The sequence below is a fragment of the Carica papaya genome, chromosome 5 (genome assembly GCF_054855325.1).
Source record: "Carica papaya isolate Zhongbai chromosome 5, ASM5485532v1, whole genome shotgun sequence".
Taxonomy (NCBI): domain Eukaryota; kingdom Viridiplantae; phylum Streptophyta; class Magnoliopsida; order Brassicales; family Caricaceae; genus Carica; species Carica papaya.
Genome location: NC_142313.1, coordinates 27,524,847 through 27,547,116, shown reverse-complemented (window position 1 = coordinate 27,547,116; position 22,270 = coordinate 27,524,847). Strand labels below are relative to the sequence as shown.

The window sequence follows — 22,270 nt, the reverse complement described above, 5'->3', positions numbered from 1 at the left end:
AAATGCCCCTGATTCTTGACTCACATTTGCGTATAAACCAGCGGACCATTGTTCCAGTAACGCGTAATGTCGAACGACCCATCTGAAAAAAAATTATTACGATACGAGGACTTCCCAAAAGGTCACCCATCCGAGTACTACTCTCGCCCAAACACGCTTAACTGTAGAGTTCTGATGGGATCAAGTGCATTAGTGCTGGTATGATGCCACTTGTTTAATTTTGCGCTTCAAATACATACACTCAATCTTTTTTCTTCCTCCTCCCGTCATTTATTTCCTTGTGCGTGCGCACTGCACCTCCCATACTCGTTCTAATATCAAGTAAAATGCCACGGCGCCGTGACTCACATTTACGAATAAACCTGCGGACCATAAAGCAAGTCGCGCGTAACGTCGAAAGAATCATCTGCAAAAAGATGGGTGCAACACGAGGACCTCACAAGAAAATGGGTGAAATATAAGGACTTCGCAGGAGGTCAACCATCCGAGTACTTTTCTCGCCCAAGCACCCTTAACTGCGGAGTTCTGATAGAATCCGTTGCATTAGTGCTGGTATGATCCCTCATGCTTCATTCTGCACTGCAAATACATACACTCTTTCTCCTCCCATCCCCCCACCCGTCATTTGTTTCCTTGTGCGTGCACTCTGCACCTCTCTTTCTCGTTCTAATATCAAGTAATATGCCCCGGCACCGTGACTCACCTTTGCAAATGAACCAGCGGTTTATAATTCCATTCGCGCGTAACGTCGAACAACCCATCCGAGAAAAAAAAGGTGCAACACGAGGGCTTCCTAAGTGGTCACCCATCCGAGTACTACTCTCGCCCAAGCACACCTAACTGCGGAGTTCTGATGGGATCCGGGGCTTTAGAGCTGGTATGATCGCACCTGTTTAATTCTGCGCTGCAAATACATACACTCCTTCCTCTTTCTTCCCCCTCCGTCATTTGTTTCCTTGTGCGTTTACACTTCATCTCTCCTTCTCGTTCTAATATCGATTAAAATGCCCCTGCTTCTTGACTCATATTTGCGTATAAACCAGCGGACCCTAGTTCCAGACTCGCGTAGCGTCGAACGACCCGTCTGAAAAAAAATTGGTGCGACACGAGAACTTTCCAGGAGGTCACCCATCCGAGTACTAATCTCGCCCAAGCACACTTAACTGCGGAGTTCTGATGGGATCCAGTGCATTAATGCTGGTATGATCGCACCTGTTTAATTTCGCGCTGCAAATATATAAACTCATTTCCCTTTCTTCCCCCTACCGTCATTTGTTTCCTTGTGCGTGCGCACTGCACCTCCCGTTCTCGTTCTAATATCAAGTATTATGCTACAGCGCCGTGACTCACATTTGCGAATAAACCTGAGGACAATAATTCAAGTAGCGCGTAACGTCGAAAGAATCATCTGCAAAAAATGGGTGAAATATAAGGACTTCGCAAGAGGTAACCCATGCTAGTACTACTCTCGCCCAAGCACCCTTACCTACGGAGTTCTGATAGAATCCATTGTATTAGTGCTGGTATGATCGCACCTGTTTCATTTCGCGTTGAAAATACATACACTCCTTCTGCTTCCCTCCCCCTCCCATCAATTGTTTCCTTGTGCGTTCACACTGCACCTCTCCTTCTCGTTCTAACATCGATTAAAATGCCCCTGCTTCTTGACTCACATTTGTGTATAAACCAGCAGACCCTAGTTCCAGTCGCGCGTAACGTTGAACGACCCGTCTGAAAAAAAATTGGTGCGACACGAGGACTTCCCAGGAGGTCACCCATCCGAGTACTAATCTCGCCCAAGCACACTTCATTGCGGAGTTCTGATGGGATCCGGTGCATTAGTGCTGGTATGATCGCACTTGTTTAATTTCGCGCTGCAAATACATAAACTCATTCCCCTTTCTTCCCCCTCCCGTCATTTGTTTCCTTGTGCGTGCGCACTGCACCTCCCGTGCTCGTTCTAATGTCAAGTAAAATGCTACGGTGCCGTGACGCACATTTGCGAATAAACCTGAGGACCATAATTCAAGTCGCGCGTATCGTCGTAAGAATCATCTGCAAAAAAATGGGTGCAACACGACGACTTCCTAAGAAAATGGGTGAAATATAAGGACTTCGCAGGTCACCCATCCTAGTGCTACTCTCGCCCAAGCACCCTTAACTTGCGGAGTTCTGAAAGAATCCGTTGCATTGGTGCTGGTATGATTGCTCATTTTTCATTCTGTGCTGCAAATATATATACTTTTTCTCCCTCCATCCCCCTCCTGTCATTTGTTTCGTTGTGCGTGCACTCTGCATCTCTCCTTCTCGTTCTAATATCGATTAAAATGTCCCTGCTTCTTGACTCACATTTGTGTATAAACCAGCGGACCCTAGTTCCAGTCGCGCTTAACGTCGAATGACCCGTCTGAAAAAAAATTAGTGCGACACGAGGACTTCCTAGGAGGTCACCCATCCGAGTACTACTCTCGCCCAAGCACACTTAACTGCGGAGTTCTGATGGGATCCGGTGCATTAGTGCTGGTATGATCGCACCTGTTTAATTCCCCGCTGCAAATACATAAACTCCTTCTCCTTTCTTCCCCCTCCCGTCATTTCTTTCCTTGGGTGTGCGCACTGCACCTCCCGTGCTCGTTCTAATATCAAGTAAAATGCTACGGCGCCGTGGCTCACATTTGCGAATAAATCAGCGGACCATAATTAAAGTCGCGCGTAACGTCGAATGGCACATCTGAAAAAAAGAAAATGGGTGCAACACGAGAACTTCCCAGGAGGTAACCCATCATTGTACTACTTTCACCAAAGCACACTTAACTGCGGAGTTCTGATTGGATCCGTTGCATTTGTGCTGGTATGATCGCACCCGTTTAATTCTGCGCTGCAAATACATAAACTCCTTCTCCTTTCTTCCCCCTTCTGTCATTTGTTTCCTTGTGCGTTTGTACTGCACCTCCCATGCTCGTTCTAATATCAAGTAAAATGCTACGGTGCCGTGACTCACATTTGCGAATAAACTTGAGGACCATAATTCAAGTCGCGTGTATCGTCAAAAGAATCATCTGCAAAAAAATGGGTGCAACACGAGGACTTCCTAAGAAAATGGGTGAAATATAAGGACTTCGCAGGAGGTCACCCATCCTAGTGCTTCTCTCACCCAAGCACCCTTAACTTGCGGAGTTCTGATAGAATTCGTTGCATTGGTGCTGGATGATTGCTCATGTTTCATTCTGCGCTGCAAATACATAAACTTTTTCTCCCTCCATCCCCCCTCCCGTCATTTGTTTCCTTGTGCGTGCACTCTGCATCTCTATTTCTCGTTCTAATATCAATTAAAATGCCCCTGCTTCTTGACTCACATTTGCGTATAAACCAGTGGGCCCTAGTTCCAGTCGCGCGTAACGTTGAACGACCCGTCTGAAAAAAAAAATTAGTGCGACACGAGGACTTCCCAGGAGGTCAACCATCCGAGTACTACTCTCGCCTAAGCACACTTAAATGCGGAGTTTTGATGAGATCCGGTGCATTAGTGCTGGTATGATCGCAACTGTTTGATTTTGTGCTGCAAATACATAAACTCATTCCCCTTTCTTTCCCCTCCCGTCATTTGTTTCCTTGTGCGTGCGCACTGCACCTCCCGTTCTCGTTCTAATATCAAGTAAAATGCTACAGCGCCGTGACTCACATTTGCGAATAAACCTGAGGACCATAATTCACGTCGCGCGTAACGTCGAAAGAATCATCTGCAAAAAAATGGGTGCAACACGAGGACTTCACAAGAAAATTGGTGAAATATAAGGACTTCGTAGGAGGTAACCCATGCTAGTACTACTCTCGCCCAAGCACCCTTACCTACGGAGTTCTGATAGAATCCGTTGCATTAGTGCTGGTATGATCGCACCTGTTTCATTTCGTGCTTAAAATACATACACTCTTTCTCTTTCCCTCCCCCTCCCATCAATTGTTTCCTTGTGCGTTCACACTGCACCTCTCCCTCTCATTCTAATATCGATTAAAATGCCCCTGCTTCTTGACTCACTTTTGCGTATAAACCAACGGACCATAGTTCCAGTCGCGCGTAACGTCGAACGACCCGTCTGAACAAAAATTGGTGCGACACGAGGACTTACCAGGAGGTCACCCATCCGAGTACTACTCTCGCCCAAGCGCACTTAACTGCAGAGTTCTGATGGGATCCGGTGCATTAGTGCTGGTATGATCGCACCCGTTTAATTCCCCGCTGCAAATACATAAACTCCTTCTCCTTTCCTCCCCCTCCCGTCATTTGTTTTCTTGTGCGTGCGCACTGCACCTCTCGTTCTCATTCAAATATCAAGTAAAATGTCACGGCGCCGTGACTCACATTTGCGAATAAATCTGCGAACCATAATTAAAGTCGCGCGTAACGTCGAACGGCACATCTGAAAAAAAGAAAATGGGTGCAACACGAGAACTTCCCAAGAGGTAACCCATCATTGTACTACTTTCGCCAAAGCACACCTAACTGCGGAGTTCTGATGGGATCCGTTGCATTTATGCTGGTATGATCGCACCCGTTTAATTCCGCGCTGCAAATTCATAAACTCCTTCTCTTTTCTTCCCCCTCCCGTCATTTGTTTCCTTGTGCGTGCGCACTGCACCTCTCGTGCTCGTTCTAATATCAAGTAAAATACTACGGTGCCATGACTCAGATTTGCCAATAAGCCTGAGGACCATAATTCAAGTCGCGTGTATCGTCGAAAGAATCATCTGCAAAAAAATGGGTGCAACACGAGGACTTCCTAAGAAAATGGGTGAAATATAAGGACTTCGCAAGAGGTCACCCATCCTAGAGCTACTCTCGCCCAAGCACCCTTAACTTACGGAGTTCTGATAGAATCTGTTGCATTGGTGCTGGTATGATTGCTCATGTTTCATTCTGTGCTGCAAATACATACACTTTTTCTCCCTCCATCCCCCCTCCCGTCATTTATTTCCTTGTGCGTGCACTCTGCATCTCTCATTCTCGTTCTAATATCGATTAAAATGCCCCTGCTTCTTGACTCACATTTGCGTATAAACCAGTGGACCCTAGTTCCAGTCGCTCGTAACGTCGAAGCACACTTCACTACGGAGTTCTGATGGGATACGGTGTATTAATGCTGGTATGATCGCAACTGTTTAATTTCGCACTGCAAATACATAAACTCATTCCCCTTTCTTCCCCCTCCCGTCATTTGTTTCCTTGTGCGTGCGCACTGCACCTCCCGTTCGCGTTCTAATATCAAGTAAAATGCTACAGCACCATGACTCACATTTGCGAATAAACCTGAGGACCATAATACAAGTCGCGCGTAACGTCGAAAGAATCATCTGCAAAAAAATGGGTGCAAGACGAGGACTTCACAAGAAAATGGGTGAAATATAAGGACTTCGCAGGAGGTAACCCATGCTAGTACTACTCTCGCCCAAACACCCTTACCTACGGAGTTCTGATAGAATCCGTTGCATTAGTGCTGGTATGATCGCACCTGTTTCATTTCGCGCTGCAAATACATACACTCCTTCTCCTTTCTTCCCCCTCCCGTCATTTGTTTCCTTGTGCGTGCGCACTGCACCTCTCGTTCTCGTTCAAATATCAAGTAAAATGCCACGGCGCCGTGACTCACATTTGCGAATAAATCTGCGGACCATAATTCAAGTCGCGCGTAACGTCGAACGGCACATCTGAAAAAAAGAAAATGGGTGCAACACGAGAACTTCCCAGGAGGTAACCCATCATTGTACTACTTTCGCCAAAGCACACATAACTGCGGAGTTCTGATGGGATCTGGTGCATTTGTGCTGGTGTGACCGCACATGTTTAATTTCGTGCTGAAAATACATACACTCCTTCTTCCCTCCCCCCCTCCCATCATTTGTTTCCTTGTGCGTTCACACTGCACAACTCCTTCTCGTTCTAATATCGATTAAAATGCCCCTGATTCTTGACTCACATTTGCGTATAAACCAGCGGACCATAGTTCCAGTCGCGCGTAATGTCGAACGACCCATCTGAAAAAAAATTGTTGCGATACGAGGACTTCCCAATAGGTCACCCATTCGAGTACTAATCTCGCCCAAGCACACTTAACTGCGGAGTTCTGATGGGATCCGGTGCAATAGTGCTGGTATGATCGCACCCGTTTAATTTTGCGCTACAATTACATAAACTCATTCCACTTTCTTCCCCCTCCCGTCATTTGTTTCCTTGTGCGTGCGCACTGCACCTCCCGTTCTCGTTCTAATATCAAGTAAAATGCCACGGCGCCGTGACTCACATTTGCTAATAAACCTGAGGACTATAATTCAAGTCGCGCGTAACGTCGAAAGAATCATCTGTAAAAAAATGGGTGCAACACGAGGACTTCACAAGAAAATGGATGAAATATAAGGACTTCGCAGGAGGTAACCCATGCTAGTACTACTCTCGCCCAAGCACCCTTACCTACGGAGTTCTGATAGAATCCGTTGCATTAGTGCTGGTATGATCGCACCTGTTTCATTTCTTGCTGAAAATACATACACTCCTTCTCCTTCCCTCCCCCTCCCATCAATTATTTCCTTGTGCGTTCACACTGCACCTCTCCTTCTCGTTCTAATATCGATTAAAATGCCCCTACTTCTTGACACACATTTGCGTATAAACGAGTGGACCCTAGTTCCAGTCGCGCGTAACGTCGAACGACCCGTCTGAAAAAAAAATTAGTGCGACACGAGGACTTCCCAAGAGGTCACCCATCCGAGTACTACTCTCGCCCAAGCACACTTAACTGCAGAGTTCTGATGGGATCCAGTGCATTAGTGCTGGTATGATGCCACTTGTTTAATTTTGCGCTTCAAATACATACACTCCTTCTCCTTTCTTCCCCCTCCCGTCATTTGTTTCCTTGTGCGTGCACACTGCACCTCTCGTTCTCGTTCAAATATCAAGTAAAATGCCACGACACCGTGAGTCACATTTGTGAATAAATCTGCGGACCATAATTAAAGTCGCGCGTAACATCGAACGGCACATCTGAAAAAAAGTAAATGGGTGCAACACGAGAACTTCCTACGAGGTAACCCATCATTGTACTACTTTCGCCAAAGCACACTTAACAGCGGAGTTCCGATGGGATCCGGTGCATTTATGCTGGTATGATCGCAGCTGTTTAATTTCGCGCTACAAATACATACACTCATTCCCCTTTCTTCCTCCTCCCGTCATTTGTTTCGTTGTGCGTACGCACTGCACCTCCCGTTCTCGTTCTAATATCAAGTAAAATGTCACGGCGCCGTGCCTCACATTTGCGAATAAACCTGAGGACCATAATTCAAGTCGCGCGTAATGTCGAAAGAATCATCTGCAAAAAAATGGGTGCAACACGAGAACTTCACAAGAAAATGGGTGAAATATAAGGACTTCGCAGGAGGTAACCCATGCTAGTACTACTCTCGCCCAAGCACCCTTACCTACGGAGTTCTGATAGAATCCGTTGCATTAGTGCTGGTATTATCGCACCTGTTTCAATTCGCGCTGAAAATACGTACACTCCTTCTCCTTCCCTCCCCCTCCCATCAATTGTTTCCTTGTGCGTTCATACTGCACCTCTCCTTCTCGTTCTAATATCGATTAAAATGCCCCTGCTTCTTGACTCACATTTGCGTATAAACCAGCGGACCCTAGTTCCAGTCGCGCGTAACGTCGAACGACCCGTCTAAAAAAAAATTAGTGCGACACGAGGACTTCCCAGGAGGTCACCAATCTGAGTACTACTCTCGCCAAAGAACACTTAACTGCGGAGTTCTGATGGGATTCAGTGCATTAGTGCTGGTATGATCGCACCTGTTTAATTTTGCGCTGCAAATACATAAACTCATTCCCCTTTCTTCCCCTCCCCCGTCATTTGTTTCCTTGTGCGTGCGCACTGCACCTCCCATTCTCTTTCTAATATCAAGTAAAATTCTACAGTGCCGTGACTCACATTTGTGAATAAACCTGAGGACCATAATTCAAGTTGCGCGTAACATCGAAAGAATCATCTGCAAAAAAATGGGTGCAACACGAGGACTTCACAAGAAAATGGGTGAAATATAAGGACTTCAGGAGGTAACCCAAGCTAGTACTACTCTCGCCCAAGCACCCTTACCTACGTAGTTCTGATAGAATCCGTTGCATTAGTGCTTGTATGATCGCACCTGTTTCATTTCGTGCTGAAAATACATACACTCCTTCTCCTTCCCTCCCCCTCCCATCAATTGTTTCCTTGTGCGTTCACACTGCACCTCTCCTTCTCGTTCTAATACCGATTAAAATGCCCCTGTTTCTTGACTCACATTTGCGTATAAACCAGCGGACCCTAGTTCCAGTCCCGCGTAACGTCGAACGACCCATCTGAAAAAAAATTGGTGCGACACGAGGACTTCCCAGGAGGTCACCCATTCGAGTACAACTCTCGCCCAAGCACACTTAACTGCGGAGTTCTGATGGGATCCGGTGCATTAGTGCTGGTATGATCGCACCTATTTCATTTTGTGCTGAAAATACATACACTCCTTCTCCTTCCCTCCCCCTCCCATCAATTGTTTCCTTATGCGTTCACACTGCACCTCTCCTTCTCGTTTTAATATCGATTAAAATGCCCCTGTTTATTGACTCACATTTGCGAATAAACCAACGGACCCTAGTTCCAGTCGCGCGTGATGTCGAACGACCCGTCTGAAAAAAAATTGGTGCGACACGAGAGCTTCCCAGGAGGTCACCCATCCGAGTACTACTCTCTCCCAAGCACAATTAACTGCGGAGTTCTAATGGGATCCGGTGAATTAGTGCTGGTATGATCGCACCCGTTTGATTCCACGCTGCAAATACATAAACTCCTTCTCTTTTCTTCCCCCTCCCGTCACTTGTTTCCTTGTGCGTGCGCACTGCACCTCCCGTACCCGTTCTAATATCAAGTAAAATTCTACGTTGCCATGACTCACATTTGCGAATAAACCTGAGGACCATAATTCAAGTCGCGCGTATCGTCGAAAGAATCATCTGCAAAAAAATGGGTGCAACACGAGGACTTCCTAAGAAAATGGGTAAAATATAAGGACTTCACAGGAAGTCACCCATCCTAGTGCTACTCTCGCCCAAGCACACTTAACTGCAGAGTTCTGAAGGGATCCGGTGCAATAGTGCTGGTATGATCGCACCTGTTTAATTTTGCGCTGCAAATACATAAATTCATTCCCCTTTCTTCCCCCTCCCGTCATTTGTTTCCTTGTGCGTGCGAACTGCACCTCCCGTTCTCGTTCACATATAAAGTAAAATGCCACTGCGCCGTTACTCACATTTGCGAATAAATCTGAGGACCATAATTCAAGTCGCGCGTAACGTCGAAAGAATCATCTGCAAAAAAATTGGTGCAACACGAGGACTTCACAAGAAAATGGGTGAAATATAAGGACTTCGCAGGAGGTAAACCATGCTAGTACTACTCTCGCCCAAGCAACCTTACCTACGGAGTTCTGATAGAATCCGTTGCATTAGTGCTGGTATGATCGCACCTATTTCATTTCGTGCTGAAAATACATACACTCCTTCTCCTTCCCTCCCCCTCCCATCGATTGTTTCCTTGTGCGTTCACACTGCACCTCTCATTCTCGTTCTAATATCGATTAAAATGCCCCTGCTTCTTGACTCACATTTGTGTATAAACCAGCGGACCCTATTTCCAGTCGCGCGTAACGTCGAACGACCTATCTGAAAAAAAATTGTTGTGATACGAAGACTTCCCAGGAGGTCACCCATCCGAGTACTACTCTCGCCCAAGCACAGTTAACTGCGGAGTTTTGATGGGATCCGGTGCATTAGTGCTGGTATGATAGCACCCGTTTAATTTCGAGATGCAAATACATAAATTCCTTCTCCTTTCTTCCCCCTCCCGTCATTTGTTTCCTTGTGCGTTGCACTGCACTTCCCGTGCTCGTTCTAATATCAAGTAAAATGCTACGGTGCCGTGACTCATATTTGCGAATAAACCTGAGGACCATAATTCAAGTCGCGCGTATCGTCGAAAGAATCATCTGCAAAAAAATGGGTGCAACACGAGAACTTCCTAAGAAAATGGGTGAAATATAAGGACTTCGGGGGAGGTCACCCATCCTAGTGCTACTCTCGCCCAAACACCCTTAACTTGCGGAGTTCTGATAGAACCCGTTGCATTGGTGCTGGTATGATTGCTCATGTTTCATTCTGCGCTGCAAATACATACACTTTTTCTCCCTCCATGCCCCCTACCTTCATTTGTTTCCTTTTGCATACACTCTGCATCTCTCCTTCTCGTTCTAATATCAAGTAATATGCCCCGGCACTGTGACTCACCTTTGCAAATGAACCAGCGGTTTACAATTCCATTCGCGCGTAACGTCGAACAACCCATCCGAAAAAAAATATGTGCAACACGAGGGCTTCCCAAGTGGTCACCCATCCGAGTACTACTCTTGCCCAGGCACACTTAACTGCGGAGTTCTGATGGGATCCGGAGCTTTAGTGCTGGTATGATCGCACCTGTTTAATTTCGCGCTGCAAATACATACACTCCTTCTCCTTTCTTCCCCCTCCCGTCATTTGTTTCCTTATGCGTTCACACTTCACCTATCATTCTCGTTCTAATATCGATTAAAATGCCCCTACTTCTTGACTCACATTTGCGTATAAACCAGCGGACCCTAGTTCCAGACGCGCGTACCGTCGAACGACCCGTCTGAAAAAAATTAGTGCGACACGAGGACTTCCCAGGAGGTCACCCATCCGAGTACTAATCTCGCCCAAGCACACTTCACTGCGGAGTTCTGATGGGATCCGGTGCATTAGTGCTGGTATGATTGCACCTGTTTAATTTCGCGCTGCAAATACATAAACTCATTCCCCTTTCTTCCCCCTCCCGTCATTTGTTTCCTTGTGCGTGCGCACTGCACCTCCCGTGCTCGTTCTAATGTCAAGTAAAATGCTACGGTGCCGTGACGCACATTTGCGAATAAACCTGAGGACCATAATTCAAGTCGCGCGTATCGTCGTAAGAATCATCTGCAAAAAAATGGGTGCAACACGACGACTTCCTAAGAAAATGGGTGAAATATAAGGACTTCGCAGGACGTAACCCATGCTAGTACTACTCTCGCCCAAGCACCCTTACCTACGGAGTTCTGATAGAATCCGTTGCATTAGTGCTGGTATGATCGCACCTGTTTCATTTCGTGCTGAAAATACATACACTCCTTCTCCTTCCCTCCCCCTCCCATCAATTGTTTCCTTGTGCGTTCACACTGCACCTCTCCTTCTCGTTCTAATATCGATTAAAATGCCCCTACTTCTTGACTCACATTTGCGGATAAACCAGCGTACCCTAGTTCCAGTCGCGCGTAACGTCGGACGACCCGTCTGAAAAAAAATTGGTGCGACACGAGGACTTCCCAGGAGGTAACCCATCTGAGTACTACTGTCGCCCAAGCACATTTAACTGCGGAGTTCTGACGGGATCCGGTGCATTAGTGCTGGTATGATCGCACCCGTTTAATTCTGCGCTGCAAATACATAAACACCTTCTCCTTTCTTCCCCCTCCAGTCATTTGTTTCCTTGTGCGTGCGCACTGCACCTTCCGTGCTCGTTTTAATATAAAGTAAAATGCTACGGTGCCGTGACTCACATTTGCGAATAAACCTGAGGACCATAATTCAAGTCACGCGTATCGTTGAAAGAATCACCTGAAAAAAAATGGGTGCAACACGAGGACTTCCTAAGAAAATTGGTGAAATATAAGGACTTCGCAAGAGGTCACCCATCCTAGTGCTACTCTCGCCCAAGCACCCTTAACTTGCGGAGTTCTGATAGAATCCGTTGCATTGGTGCTGGTATGATTGCTCATGTTTCATTCTGCGCTGCAAATACATACACTTTTTCTCCCTCCATCCCCCCTCCCGTCATTTGTTTCCTTGTGCGTGCACTCTGCATATCTCCTTCTCGTTCTAATATCGATTAAAATGCCCCTGCTTCTTGACTCACATTTGCGTATAAACCAGTGGACCCAAGTTCCAGTCGCGCGTAACGTCGAACGACCCGTCTGAAAAAAAAATTAGTGCGACACGAGGACTTCCCAGGAGGTCACCCATCTGAGTACTACTATCGCCCAAGCACACTTAAGTGCGGAGTTCTGATGGGATCCGGTGCATTAGTGCTGGTATGATCGCACCTGTTTAATATTGCGCTGCAAATACATAAACTCCCGTCATTTGTTTCCTTGTGCGTCAGCACTGCGCCTCTCGTTCTTATTCAAATATCAATTAAAATTCCACGGCGCCGTGACTCACATTTGCGAATAAATCTGCGGACCATAATTAAAGTCACGCGTAACGTCGAGCGGCACATTTGAAAAAAAGAAAAAGGGTGCTACACGAGAACATCCCAGGAAGTAACCCATCATTGTACTACTTTCGCCAAAGCACAGTTAACTGCGGAGTTCTGATGGGATCCGGTGCATTTGTGCTGGTGTGACCGCACCTCTTTAATTTCGTGCTGAAAATACATACACTCCTTCTTCCCTCCCCCCTCCCATCATTTGTTTCCTTGTGCGTTCACACTGCACCTCTCCTTCTCGTTCTAATATCGATTAAAATGCCCCTGATTCTTGACTCACATTTGCGTATAAACTAGTGGACCATAGTACCAGTCGCGCGTAACGTCGAACGACCCGTCTGAAAAAAAATTGGTGCGACACGAGGACTTCCCAGGAGGTCACCCATCCGAGTACTACTCTCGCCCAAACACACTTAACTGCAGAGTTCTGATGGGATCTAATGCATTAGTGCTGGTGTGATCGCACCCGGTTAATTTCGCGCTGCAAATACATAAACTCCTTCTCCTTTCTTCCCCCTCCTGTCATTTGTTTCCTTGTGCGTGCGCACTGCACCTCCCGTGCTCCTTCTAATATAAAGTAAAATGTTACGGTGTCGTGACTCACATTTGCGAATAAACCTGAGGACCATAATTCAATTCGCGCGTATCGTCGAAAGAATCATCTGCAAAAAAATGGGTGGAACACGAGGACTTCCTAAGAAAATGGGTGAAATATAAGGACTTCGCATGAGGTCACCCATTCTAGTGCTACTCTCGCCCAAAGCACCCTTAACTTGCGGAGTTCTGATAGAATCCGTTGCATTGGTGCTGGTATGATTGCTCATGTTTCATTCTGCGCTGCAAATACATACACTTTTTCTCCCTCATTCCCCCTCCCATCATTTGTTTCCTTGTGCGTGCACTCTGCATCTCTCCTTCTCGTTCTAATATCGATTAAAATGCCCCTGCTTCTTGACTCACATTTGCGTATAAACCAGTGGACCCTAGTTCCAGTCGCGCGTAACGTCGAACGACCCGTCTGAAAAAAAAAATTAGTGCGACACGAGGACTTCCCAAGAGGTCACCCATCCGAGTACTACTCTCGCCCAAGCACACTTAACTGTGGAGTTCTGACGGGATCCGGTGCATTAGTGCTGGTATGATCGCACCAGTTTAATTCCACGCTGCAAATACATAAACTCCTTCTCCTTTCTTCCCCCTCCCGTCATTTGTTTCCTTGTGCGTGCGCACTGCACCTCCTCTGCTCGTTCTAATATCAAGTAAAATGCTACGGTGTCATGACTCACATTTGCGAATAAACCTGAGGACCATAATTCAACTCGCGCGTATCGTCGAAAGAATCATCTGCAAAAAAATGGGTGCAACACGAGGACTTCCTAAGAAAATGGGTGAAATATAAGGACTTCGCAGGAAGTCACCCATCCTAGTGCTACTCTCGCCCAAGCACCTTTAACTTGAGAAGTTCTGATAGAATCCGTTGCATTGGTGCTGGTATGATTGCTCATGTTTCATTCTGCGCTGCGAATACGTATACTTTTTCTACCTCCATCCCCCCTCCCGTCATTTGTTTCCTTGTGCGTGCACTCTGCATCTCTCTTTCTCGTTCTAATATCGATTAAAATGCCCCTGCATCTTGACTCACATTTGCGTATAAACCAGTGGACCCTTGTTCTAGTCGCGCGTAACGTCGAGCGACCCGTCGGAAAAAAAAATTAGTGCGACACGAGGACTTCCCAAGAGGTAACCCATTCGAGTACTACTCTCGCCCAAGCACACTTAACTGCGGAGTTCTGATGGAATCCGGTGCATTAGTGCTGGTATGATCGAACCTGTTTAATTTCGCGCTGCAAATACATAAACTCCTTCTCCTTTATTCTCCCTCCCGTCATTTGTTTCCTTGTGCGTGCGCACTACACCTCTCGTTCTCGCTCAAATATCAAGTAAAATGCCACGGCGCCGTGACTCACATTTGCGAATAAATCTGCGGACCATAATTAAAGTCGCGCGTAAGGTCGAATGGCACATCTGAAAAAAAGAAAATGGGTGCAACACGAGAACTTCCCAGGAGGTAAACCATCATTGTACTACTTTCGCCAAAGCACACTTAACTGCGGAGTTCTGATGGGATCCGGTGCATTTGTGCTGGTGTGACCGCACCTGTTTAATTTCGTGCTGAAAATACATACACTCCTTCTTCCCTCCCTCCCTCCCATCATTTGTTTCCTTGTGCGTTCGCACTGCACCTCTCCTTCTCGTTCTAATATCGATTAAAATGCCCCTGATTATTGACTCACATTTACGTATAAACCAGCGGACCATAGTTCCAGTCGCGCGTAACGTCGAACGACCCATCTGAAAAAAAATTGTTGCGATACTAGGACTTCCCAAGAGGTCACCCATCCGAGTACTACACTCGCCCAAGCACACTTAACTGTAGAGTTCTGATGGGATCTAGTGCATTAGTGCTGGTATGATGCCACTTGTTTAATTTTGCGCTTCAAATACATACACTCCTTCTCTTTTCTTCCTTCTCCTGTCATTTGTTTCCTTGTGCTTGCGCACTGCACCTCCCGTTCTCGTTCACATATCAAGTAAAATGCCACGGGTCCGTGACTCACATTTGCGAATAAACCAGCGGACCATAAATCAAGTCGCGCATAACGTCGAAAGAATCATCTGCAAAAAGATGGGTGCAACACGAGGACCTCCCAAGAAAATGGGTGAAATATAAGGACTTCGTAGGAGGTCACCCATCCGAGTACTTTTCTCGCCCAAGCACCCTTAGCTGCGGAGTTCTGATAGAATCCGTTGCATTAGTGCTGGTATGATCGCACCTGTTTCATTTTGTGCTGAAAATACATACACTCCCTCTCCTTCCCTCCCCCTCCCATCGATTGTTTCCTTGTGCGTTCACACTGCACCTCTTCTTCTCGTTCTAATATCGATTAAAATGCCCCTGATTCTTGACTCACATTTACGTATAAACCAGCGGACCATATTTCCAGTCGCGCGTAACGTCGAACGACCCATCTAAAAAAAAATTGTTGCGATACTAGGACTTCCCAAGAGGTCACCCATCCGAGTACTACACTCGCCCAAGCACACTTAACTGCAGAGTTCTGATGGGATCTAGTACATTAGTGCTGGTATGATGCCACTTGTTTAATTTTGCGCTTCAAATACATACACTCCTTCTCTTTTCTTCCTTCTCCCGTCATTTGTTTCCTTGTGCTTGCGCACTGCACCTCCCGTTCTCGTTCACATATCAAGTAAAATGCCACGGCGCCGTGACTCACATTTGCGAATAAACCAGCGGACCATAAATCAAGTCGCGCGTAACGTCGAAAGAATCATCTGCAAAAAGATGGGTGCAACACGAGGACCTCCCAAGAAAATGGGTGAAATATAAGGACTTCGTAGGAGGTCACCCATCCGAGTACTTTTCTCGCCCAAGCACCCTTAGCTGCGGAGTTCTGATAGAATCCGTTGCATTAGTGCTGGTATGATCGCACCTGTTTCATTTTGTGCTGAAAATACATACACTCCTTCTTCCCTCCCCCCTCTCATCATTTGTTTCCTTGTGCGTTCACACTGCACCTCTCCTTCTCGTTCTAATATCGATTAAAATGCCCCTGATTCTTGACTCACATTTGCGTATAAACCAGTGGACCATAGTACCAGTCGCGCGTAACGTCGAACGACCCGTCTAAAAAAAAATTGGTGCGACACGAGGACTTCCCAGGAGGTCACCCATCCGAGTACTACTCTCGCCCAAGCACACTTAACTGCAGAGTTCTGATGGGATCTAGTGCATTAGTGCTGGTATGATCGCACCTGGTTAATTTCGTGCTGCAAATAGATAAACTCCTTCTCCTTTCTTCCCCCTCCCGTCGTTTGTTTCCTTGTGCGTGCCACTGCACCTCCCGTGCTCGTTCTAATATAAAGTAAAATACTACGGTGCCGTGACTCACATTTGCGAATAAACCTGAGGACCATAATTCAAGTCCCGCGTATCGTCGAAAGAATCATCTGCAAAAAAATGGGTGCAACACGAGGACTTCCTAAGAAAATGGGTAAAATATAAGGACTTCGCAGGAGGTCACCCATCCGAGTGCTACTCTCGCTCAAGTACCCTTACCTACGGAGTTCTGATAGAATCCGCAGCATTAGTGCTGGTATGATCGCACTTGTTTCATTTCGTGCTGAAAATACATACACTCTTTCTCCTTCCCTCCCCCTCCCATCAATTGTTTCCTTGTGCGTTCACACTGCACCTCTCCTTCTCGTTCTAATATCGATTAAAATACCCTTGATTCTTGACCCACATTTGCGTATAAATCAGCGGACCATAGTTCCAGTCGCGCGTAATGTCGAACGACCCGTCTGAAAAAAAATTGGTGCAACACAAGGACTTCCCAGGAGGTCACCCATCCGAGTACTACTCTCGCCCAAGCACACTTAGCTGCGGAGTTCTGATGGGATCCAGTGCAATAGTGCTTGTATGATCGCACCCGTTTAATTTCGTGCTGCAAATAGATAAACTCCTTCTCCTTTCTTCCCCCTCCCATCATTTGTTTCCTTGTGCGTGCGCACTGCACCTCCCGTGCTCGTTCTAATATCAAGTAAAATACTACGGTGCTGTGACTCACATTTGCGAATAAACCTGAGGACCATAATTCAATTCGCGCGTAACGTCGAAAGAATCATCTACAAAAAAATGGGTGCAACACGAGGACTTCACAAGAAAATGAGTGAAATATAAGGACTTCGCAGGAGGTAACCCATGCTAGTACTACTCTCGCCGAAGCACCCTTACCTACGGAGTTCTGATAGAATTCGCTGCTTTAGTGCTGGTACGATCGCACTTGTTTCATTTCGTGCTGAAAATACATACACTCCTTCTCCTTCCCTCCCCCTCCCATCAATTATTTCCTTGTGCGTTCACACTGCACCTCTCTTTCTCGTTCTAATATCGATTAAATGGGTGAAATATAAGGACTTCGCATGAGGTCACCCATCCTAGTGCTACTCTCGCCCAAGCACCCTTAACTTGCGGAGTTCTGATAGAATCCGTTGCATTGGTGCTGATATGATTGCTCATGTTTCATTCTGCGCTGCAAATACATAAACTTTTTCTCCCTCCATCCCCCCTCCCGTCATTTGTTTCCTTGTGCGTGCACTCTGCATCTCTCCTTCTTGTTCTAATATCGATTAAAATGCCCCTGCTTCTTGACTCACATTTGCGTATAAACCAGTGGATCCTAGTTCCAGTCACGCATAACGTCGAACGACCCGTCTGAAAAAAAAAATTAGTGCGACGCGAGGAGTTCCCAGGAGGTCACCCATCCGAGTACTAATCTCGCCCAAGCACACTTCACTGCGGAGTTCTGATGGGATCCGGTGCATTAGTGCTAGTATGATCACACCTATTTAATTTTGCGCTGTAAATACATAAACTCATTCCCCTTTCTTCCCCCTCCCGTCATTTGTTTCCTTGTGCGTGCGCACTGCACCTCCTGTTCTCGTTCTAATATCAAGTAAAATGCTACGGTGCCGTGACTCACATCTGCGGTTAAACCTGAGGACCATAATTCAAGTCGTGCGTATCGTCGAAAGAATCATCTGCAAAAAAATGGGTGCAACACGAGGACTTCCTAAGAATAAGGGTGAAATATAAGGACTTCGAAGGAGGTCACCCATCCTAGAGCTACTCTCGCCCAAGCACCCTTAACTTGCGGAGTTCTGATAGAATCCGTTGCATTGGTGCTGGTATGATTGCTCATGTTTCATTCTGCGTTGCAAATACATACACTTTTTCTCCCTCCATCCCCTATCCCGTCATTTATTTCCTTTTGCGTGCACTCTGCATCTCTCCTTCTCGTTATAATATCGATTAAAATGCCCCTGCTTCTTGACTCACATTTGCGTATAAACCAGTGGACCCTAGTTCAAGTCGTGCGTAACGTCGAACGACCCGTCCTAAAAAAAAATTAGTGCGACACGAGGACTTCCCAGGAGGTCACCCATCCGAGTACTACTCTCGCCCAAGCACACTTAACTGCGGAGTTCTAATGGGATCCGGTGCATTAGTGCTGGTATGATCGCACCTGTTTAATTTCGCACTGCAAATACATAAAACCCTTATCCTTTCTTCCCCCTCCCATCATTTATTTCCTTGTGCGTGCGCACTGCACCTCTCATTCTCGTTCAAATATCAAGTAAAATGCTACGGCGCCGTGACTCACATTTGCGAATAAATCTGCGGAACATAATTAAAGTCGCGCATAACGTCGAGCGGCACATCTGAAAAAAAGAAAATGGGTGCAACACGAGAACTTCCCAAGAGGTAACCCATCATTGTACTACTTTCGCCAAAGCACACTTAACTGCGGAGTTCTGATGGGATCCGATGCATTTGTGCTGGTGTGACCGCACCTATTTAATTTCGTGCTGAAAATACATACACTCCTTCTTCCCTCCCCCCTCCCATCATTTGTTTCCTTGTGCGTTCACACTGCACCTCTCCTTCTCGTTCTAATATCGATTAAAATGCCCCTGATTCTTGATTCACATTTGCGTATAATCAAGCGAACCATAGTTCCAGTCGCGCCTAACATCGAACGACCCATCTGAAAAAAAATTGTTGCGATACGAGGACTTCCCAAGAGGTCACCCATCTGAGTACTACTCTCGCCCAAGCACACTTAACTGCAGAGTTCTGATGGGATCCAGTGCAGTAGTGCTGGTTTGATGCCACTTGTTTAATTTTGCGCTTCAAATACATACACTCATTCTCGTTTCTTCCTCATCCCGTCATTTGTTTCCTTGTGCGTGCGCACTGCACCTTCCGTACTCGTTCTAATATCAAGTAAAATGCCACGGCGCCGTGACTCACATTTGCGAATAATTCTGCGGACCATAAATCAAGTCGCGCGTAACGTCGAAAGAATCATCTGCAAAAAGATGGGTGCAACACGAGGACTTCACAAAAAAATGGGTGAAATATAAGGACTTCGCAGGAGGTAACCCATGCTAGTACTACTCTCGCCCAAGCACCCTTACCTACGGAGTTCAAATAGAATCCGTTGCATTAGTGCTGGCATGATCGCACCTGTTTCATTTCACGCTGCAAATACATGCACTCCTTCTCCTTTCTTTCCCCTCCCGTCGTTTGTTTCCTTGTGCGTGCGCACTGCACCTCTCGTTCTCGTTCAAATATCAAGTAAAATGCCATGGCGCCGTGACTCACATTTGCGAATAAACCTGCGGACCATAATTAAAGTCGCGCGTAACGTCGAATGGCATATCTGAAAAAAAAAAAATGGGTGCAACACGAGAACTTCCCAGGAGGTAACCCATCATTGTACTACTTTCGCCAAAGCACACTTAACTACGGAGTTCTGATGGGATTCGGTGCATTTGTGCTGGTGTGACCACACCTGTTTAATTTCGTGCTGAAAATACATACACTCCTTCTTCCCTCCCCCCCTCCCATCATTTGTTTCCTTGTGCGTTCACACTGCACATCTCCTTCTCGTTCTAATATCGATTAAAATACCCCTGATTCTTGACTCAAATTTGGATATAAACCAGCGGACCATAGTTCCAGTCGCGCGTAACGTCGAACGACCCGTCTGAAAAAAAATTGGTGCAACACAAGGACTTTGAGTGCATTAGTGCTGGTATGATCGCACCCGTTTAATTTCGCGCTGCAAATACATAAACTCCTTCTCCTTTCTTCCCCCTCCCGTCATTTGTTTCTTTGTGCGTGTGCACTGCACCTCCCGTGCTTGTTCTAATATCAAGTAAAATACTACGGTGCCGTGACTCACATTTGCGAATAGACCTGAGGACCATAATTCAAGTCGCGCGTAACGTCGAAAGAATCATCTGCAAAAAAATGGGTGCAACACGAGGACTTTACAAGAAAATGGGTGAAATATAAGGACTTCGCAGGAGGTAACCCATGCTAGTACTACTCTCGCCCAAGCACCCTTACCTACGGAGTTCTGATAGAATCCGCTGCATTAGTGCCGGTATGATTGCACCTGTTTAATTTCGTGCTGCAAATACATAAAATCCTTCTCCTTTCTTCCCCCTCCCGTCATTTGTTTCCTTGTGCGTGCGCACTGCACCTCTCGTTCTCGCTCAAATATCAAGTAAAATGCCACGGCGCCGTGACTCACATTTGCGAATAAATCTGCGGACCATAATTAAAGACGCGCGTAACGTCGAACGACACATCTGAAAAAAAGAAAATGGGTGCAACACGAGAACTTCCCAGGAGGTAACCCATCATTGTACTACTTTCGCCAAAGCACACTTAACTGCGAAGTTCTGATGGGATCCGGTGCATTTGTGCTGGTATGATCGCACCCGTTTAATTCCGAGCTGCAAATACATAAACTCCTTCTCCTTTCTTCCCCCTCCGATCATTTGCTTCCTTGTGCGGGTGCACTGCACCTCCCGTGCTCGTTCTAATATCAAATAAAATGTTACGATGCCGTGACTCACATTTGCGAATAAACCTGAGGACCATAATTCAAGTCGCGCGTATCGTCGAAAGAATTATCTGCAAAAAAATGGGTGCAACACGAGGACTTCCTAAGAAAATGGGTGAAATATAAGGACTTCGCAGGAGGTCACCCATCCTAGTGCTTCTCTCGCCCAAGCACCCTTAACCTGCGGAGTTCTTATGGAATCCGTTGCATTGATGCTGGTATGATTGCTCATGTTTCATTCTGCGTTGCAAATACATACACTTTTTCTCCCTCCATCCCCCCTCCCGTCATTTGTTTCCTTGTGCGTGCACTCTGCATCTCTCCTTCTCGTTCTAATATCAATTAAAATGCCCCTGCTTCTTGACTCACATTTGCGTATAAACCAGCGAACCCTAGTTCCAGTCGCGCATAACGTCGAACGACCCGTCTGAAAAAAAAAAATTAGTGCGACACGAGGACTTCCCAAGAGGTCACCCATCCGAGTACTACTCTCGCCCAAGCACACTTAACTGCGGAGTTCTGATGGGATCCGGTGCATTAGTGCTGGTTGATCGCACCTGTTTAATTTCGCGCTGCAAATACATAAACTCCTTCTCCTTTCTTCCCCCTCCCGTCATTTGTTTCCTTGTGCGTGCGCACTGCACCTCCCGTGCTCGTTCTAATATCAAGTAAAATGTTACGGTGCCGTGACTCACATTTGCGAATAAACCTGAGGACCATAATTCAAGTGGCGCGTATCCTCAAAAGAATCATCTGCAAAAAAATGGGTGCAACACGAGGACTTCCTAAGAAAATGGGTCAAATATAAGGACTTCGCTAGAGGTCACCCATCCTAGTGCTACTCTCGCCCAAGCACCCGTAACTTGCGGAGTTCTGATAGAATCCGTTGCATTGGTGCTGGTATGATTGCTCATGTTTCATTCTGCGCTGCAAATACATACACTTTTTCTCCCTCCATTTCCCCTCCCGTCATTTGTTTCCTTGTGCGTGCACTCTGAATCTCTCCTTCTCGTTCTAATATCGATTAAAATGCCTCTGCTTCTTGACTCACATTTGCGTATAAACAAGTGGACCCTAGTTCCAGTCGCGCGTAACGTCGAACGACCCGTCTGAAAAAAAAAATTAGTGCGACACGAGGACTTCCCAGGAGGACACCCATCCGAGTACTACTCTCGCCCAAGAACACTTAACTGCGGAGTTCTGATGGGATCCGGTGCATTAGTGCTGGTATGATCGCACCTGTTTAATTTCGCGCTGCAAATACATAAACTCCTTCTCGTTTCTTCCCCCTCCCGTCATTTGTTTCCTTGTGCGCGCGAATTGCACCTCCCGTGCTCGTTCTAATATCAAGTAAAATGCTACGGTGTC

The 22,270-nt window shown here is 46.4% G+C and overlaps 8 non-coding genes and 32 pseudogenes across 8 annotated transcripts; all 40 read right to left on the bottom strand.

The window, feature by feature from the left end:
* Positions 1 to 93: 93 nt before the first annotated feature.
* On the bottom strand, positions 94 to 211 carry LOC148257232 (5S ribosomal RNA; annotated as a pseudogene).
* A 561-nt stretch (positions 212 to 772) lies between these two features.
* Positions 773 to 891, bottom strand: LOC148257231 (5S ribosomal RNA; annotated as a pseudogene).
* A 204-nt stretch (positions 892 to 1,095) lies between these two features.
* On the bottom strand, positions 1,096 to 1,214 carry LOC148257230 (5S ribosomal RNA). The gene has a single exon (XR_015820763.1). It is a non-coding gene; the product is annotated as a 5S ribosomal RNA (ribosomal RNA).
* Positions 1,215 to 1,742: 528 nt separating this feature from the next.
* LOC148257229 (5S ribosomal RNA) lies at positions 1,743 to 1,861 on the bottom strand (annotated as a pseudogene).
* A 557-nt stretch (positions 1,862 to 2,418) lies between these two features.
* LOC148257228 (5S ribosomal RNA) lies at positions 2,419 to 2,537 on the bottom strand. The gene has a single exon (XR_015819629.1). It is a non-coding gene; the product is annotated as a 5S ribosomal RNA (ribosomal RNA).
* A 209-nt stretch (positions 2,538 to 2,746) lies between these two features.
* Positions 2,747 to 2,865, bottom strand: LOC148257227 (5S ribosomal RNA; annotated as a pseudogene).
* A 562-nt stretch (positions 2,866 to 3,427) lies between these two features.
* On the bottom strand, positions 3,428 to 3,546 carry LOC148257226 (5S ribosomal RNA; annotated as a pseudogene).
* Positions 3,547 to 4,105: 559 nt separating this feature from the next.
* On the bottom strand, positions 4,106 to 4,224 carry LOC148257225 (5S ribosomal RNA; annotated as a pseudogene).
* Positions 4,225 to 4,433: 209 nt separating this feature from the next.
* LOC148257224 (5S ribosomal RNA) lies at positions 4,434 to 4,552 on the bottom strand (annotated as a pseudogene).
* Positions 4,553 to 5,718: 1,166 nt separating this feature from the next.
* On the bottom strand, positions 5,719 to 5,837 carry LOC148257223 (5S ribosomal RNA; annotated as a pseudogene).
* Positions 5,838 to 6,041: 204 nt separating this feature from the next.
* Positions 6,042 to 6,160, bottom strand: LOC148257222 (5S ribosomal RNA; annotated as a pseudogene).
* A 560-nt stretch (positions 6,161 to 6,720) lies between these two features.
* On the bottom strand, positions 6,721 to 6,839 carry LOC148257221 (5S ribosomal RNA; annotated as a pseudogene).
* Positions 6,840 to 7,048: 209 nt separating this feature from the next.
* On the bottom strand, positions 7,049 to 7,167 carry LOC148257220 (5S ribosomal RNA; annotated as a pseudogene).
* Positions 7,168 to 7,726: 559 nt separating this feature from the next.
* Positions 7,727 to 7,845, bottom strand: LOC148257219 (5S ribosomal RNA; annotated as a pseudogene).
* A 558-nt stretch (positions 7,846 to 8,403) lies between these two features.
* On the bottom strand, positions 8,404 to 8,522 carry LOC148257218 (5S ribosomal RNA). Its single transcript, XR_015819626.1, has one exon. It is a non-coding gene; the product is annotated as a 5S ribosomal RNA (ribosomal RNA).
* Positions 8,523 to 8,727: 205 nt separating this feature from the next.
* Positions 8,728 to 8,846, bottom strand: LOC148257217 (5S ribosomal RNA; annotated as a pseudogene).
* A 913-nt stretch (positions 8,847 to 9,759) lies between these two features.
* On the bottom strand, positions 9,760 to 9,878 carry LOC148257216 (5S ribosomal RNA; annotated as a pseudogene).
* Positions 9,879 to 10,438: 560 nt separating this feature from the next.
* On the bottom strand, positions 10,439 to 10,557 carry LOC148257215 (5S ribosomal RNA). The gene has a single exon (XR_015820701.1). It is a non-coding gene; the product is annotated as a 5S ribosomal RNA (ribosomal RNA).
* Positions 10,558 to 10,761: 204 nt separating this feature from the next.
* LOC148257214 (5S ribosomal RNA) lies at positions 10,762 to 10,880 on the bottom strand (annotated as a pseudogene).
* A 559-nt stretch (positions 10,881 to 11,439) lies between these two features.
* LOC148257213 (5S ribosomal RNA) lies at positions 11,440 to 11,558 on the bottom strand (annotated as a pseudogene).
* Positions 11,559 to 12,120: 562 nt separating this feature from the next.
* Positions 12,121 to 12,239, bottom strand: LOC148257212 (5S ribosomal RNA; annotated as a pseudogene).
* Positions 12,240 to 12,428: 189 nt separating this feature from the next.
* Positions 12,429 to 12,547, bottom strand: LOC148257211 (5S ribosomal RNA; annotated as a pseudogene).
* Positions 12,548 to 12,750: 203 nt separating this feature from the next.
* On the bottom strand, positions 12,751 to 12,869 carry LOC148257210 (5S ribosomal RNA; annotated as a pseudogene).
* Positions 12,870 to 13,432: 563 nt separating this feature from the next.
* LOC148257209 (5S ribosomal RNA) lies at positions 13,433 to 13,551 on the bottom strand. The gene has a single exon (XR_015821175.1). It is a non-coding gene; the product is annotated as a 5S ribosomal RNA (ribosomal RNA).
* Positions 13,552 to 14,113: 562 nt separating this feature from the next.
* LOC148257208 (5S ribosomal RNA) lies at positions 14,114 to 14,232 on the bottom strand (annotated as a pseudogene).
* Positions 14,233 to 14,441: 209 nt separating this feature from the next.
* LOC148257207 (5S ribosomal RNA) lies at positions 14,442 to 14,560 on the bottom strand (annotated as a pseudogene).
* A 204-nt stretch (positions 14,561 to 14,764) lies between these two features.
* On the bottom strand, positions 14,765 to 14,882 carry LOC148257206 (5S ribosomal RNA; annotated as a pseudogene).
* A 236-nt stretch (positions 14,883 to 15,118) lies between these two features.
* Positions 15,119 to 15,237, bottom strand: LOC148257205 (5S ribosomal RNA; annotated as a pseudogene).
* A 205-nt stretch (positions 15,238 to 15,442) lies between these two features.
* LOC148257204 (5S ribosomal RNA) lies at positions 15,443 to 15,560 on the bottom strand (annotated as a pseudogene).
* Positions 15,561 to 15,796: 236 nt separating this feature from the next.
* LOC148257203 (5S ribosomal RNA) lies at positions 15,797 to 15,915 on the bottom strand (annotated as a pseudogene).
* A 203-nt stretch (positions 15,916 to 16,118) lies between these two features.
* Positions 16,119 to 16,237, bottom strand: LOC148257202 (5S ribosomal RNA). Its single transcript, XR_015819588.1, has one exon. It is a non-coding gene; the product is annotated as a 5S ribosomal RNA (ribosomal RNA).
* A 558-nt stretch (positions 16,238 to 16,795) lies between these two features.
* Positions 16,796 to 16,914, bottom strand: LOC148257201 (5S ribosomal RNA; annotated as a pseudogene).
* A 796-nt stretch (positions 16,915 to 17,710) lies between these two features.
* On the bottom strand, positions 17,711 to 17,829 carry LOC148257200 (5S ribosomal RNA; annotated as a pseudogene).
* A 562-nt stretch (positions 17,830 to 18,391) lies between these two features.
* On the bottom strand, positions 18,392 to 18,510 carry LOC148257199 (5S ribosomal RNA). The gene has a single exon (XR_015820924.1). It is a non-coding gene; the product is annotated as a 5S ribosomal RNA (ribosomal RNA).
* Positions 18,511 to 18,719: 209 nt separating this feature from the next.
* LOC148257198 (5S ribosomal RNA) lies at positions 18,720 to 18,838 on the bottom strand (annotated as a pseudogene).
* Positions 18,839 to 19,041: 203 nt separating this feature from the next.
* On the bottom strand, positions 19,042 to 19,159 carry LOC148257197 (5S ribosomal RNA; annotated as a pseudogene).
* Positions 19,160 to 19,723: 564 nt separating this feature from the next.
* LOC148257196 (5S ribosomal RNA) lies at positions 19,724 to 19,842 on the bottom strand (annotated as a pseudogene).
* An 818-nt stretch (positions 19,843 to 20,660) lies between these two features.
* Positions 20,661 to 20,779, bottom strand: LOC148257195 (5S ribosomal RNA; annotated as a pseudogene).
* Positions 20,780 to 21,343: 564 nt separating this feature from the next.
* On the bottom strand, positions 21,344 to 21,461 carry LOC148257194 (5S ribosomal RNA; annotated as a pseudogene).
* Positions 21,462 to 22,024: 563 nt separating this feature from the next.
* On the bottom strand, positions 22,025 to 22,143 carry LOC148257193 (5S ribosomal RNA). The gene has a single exon (XR_015820564.1). It is a non-coding gene; the product is annotated as a 5S ribosomal RNA (ribosomal RNA).
* Between the last annotated feature and the right edge of the window lie 127 nt (positions 22,144 to 22,270).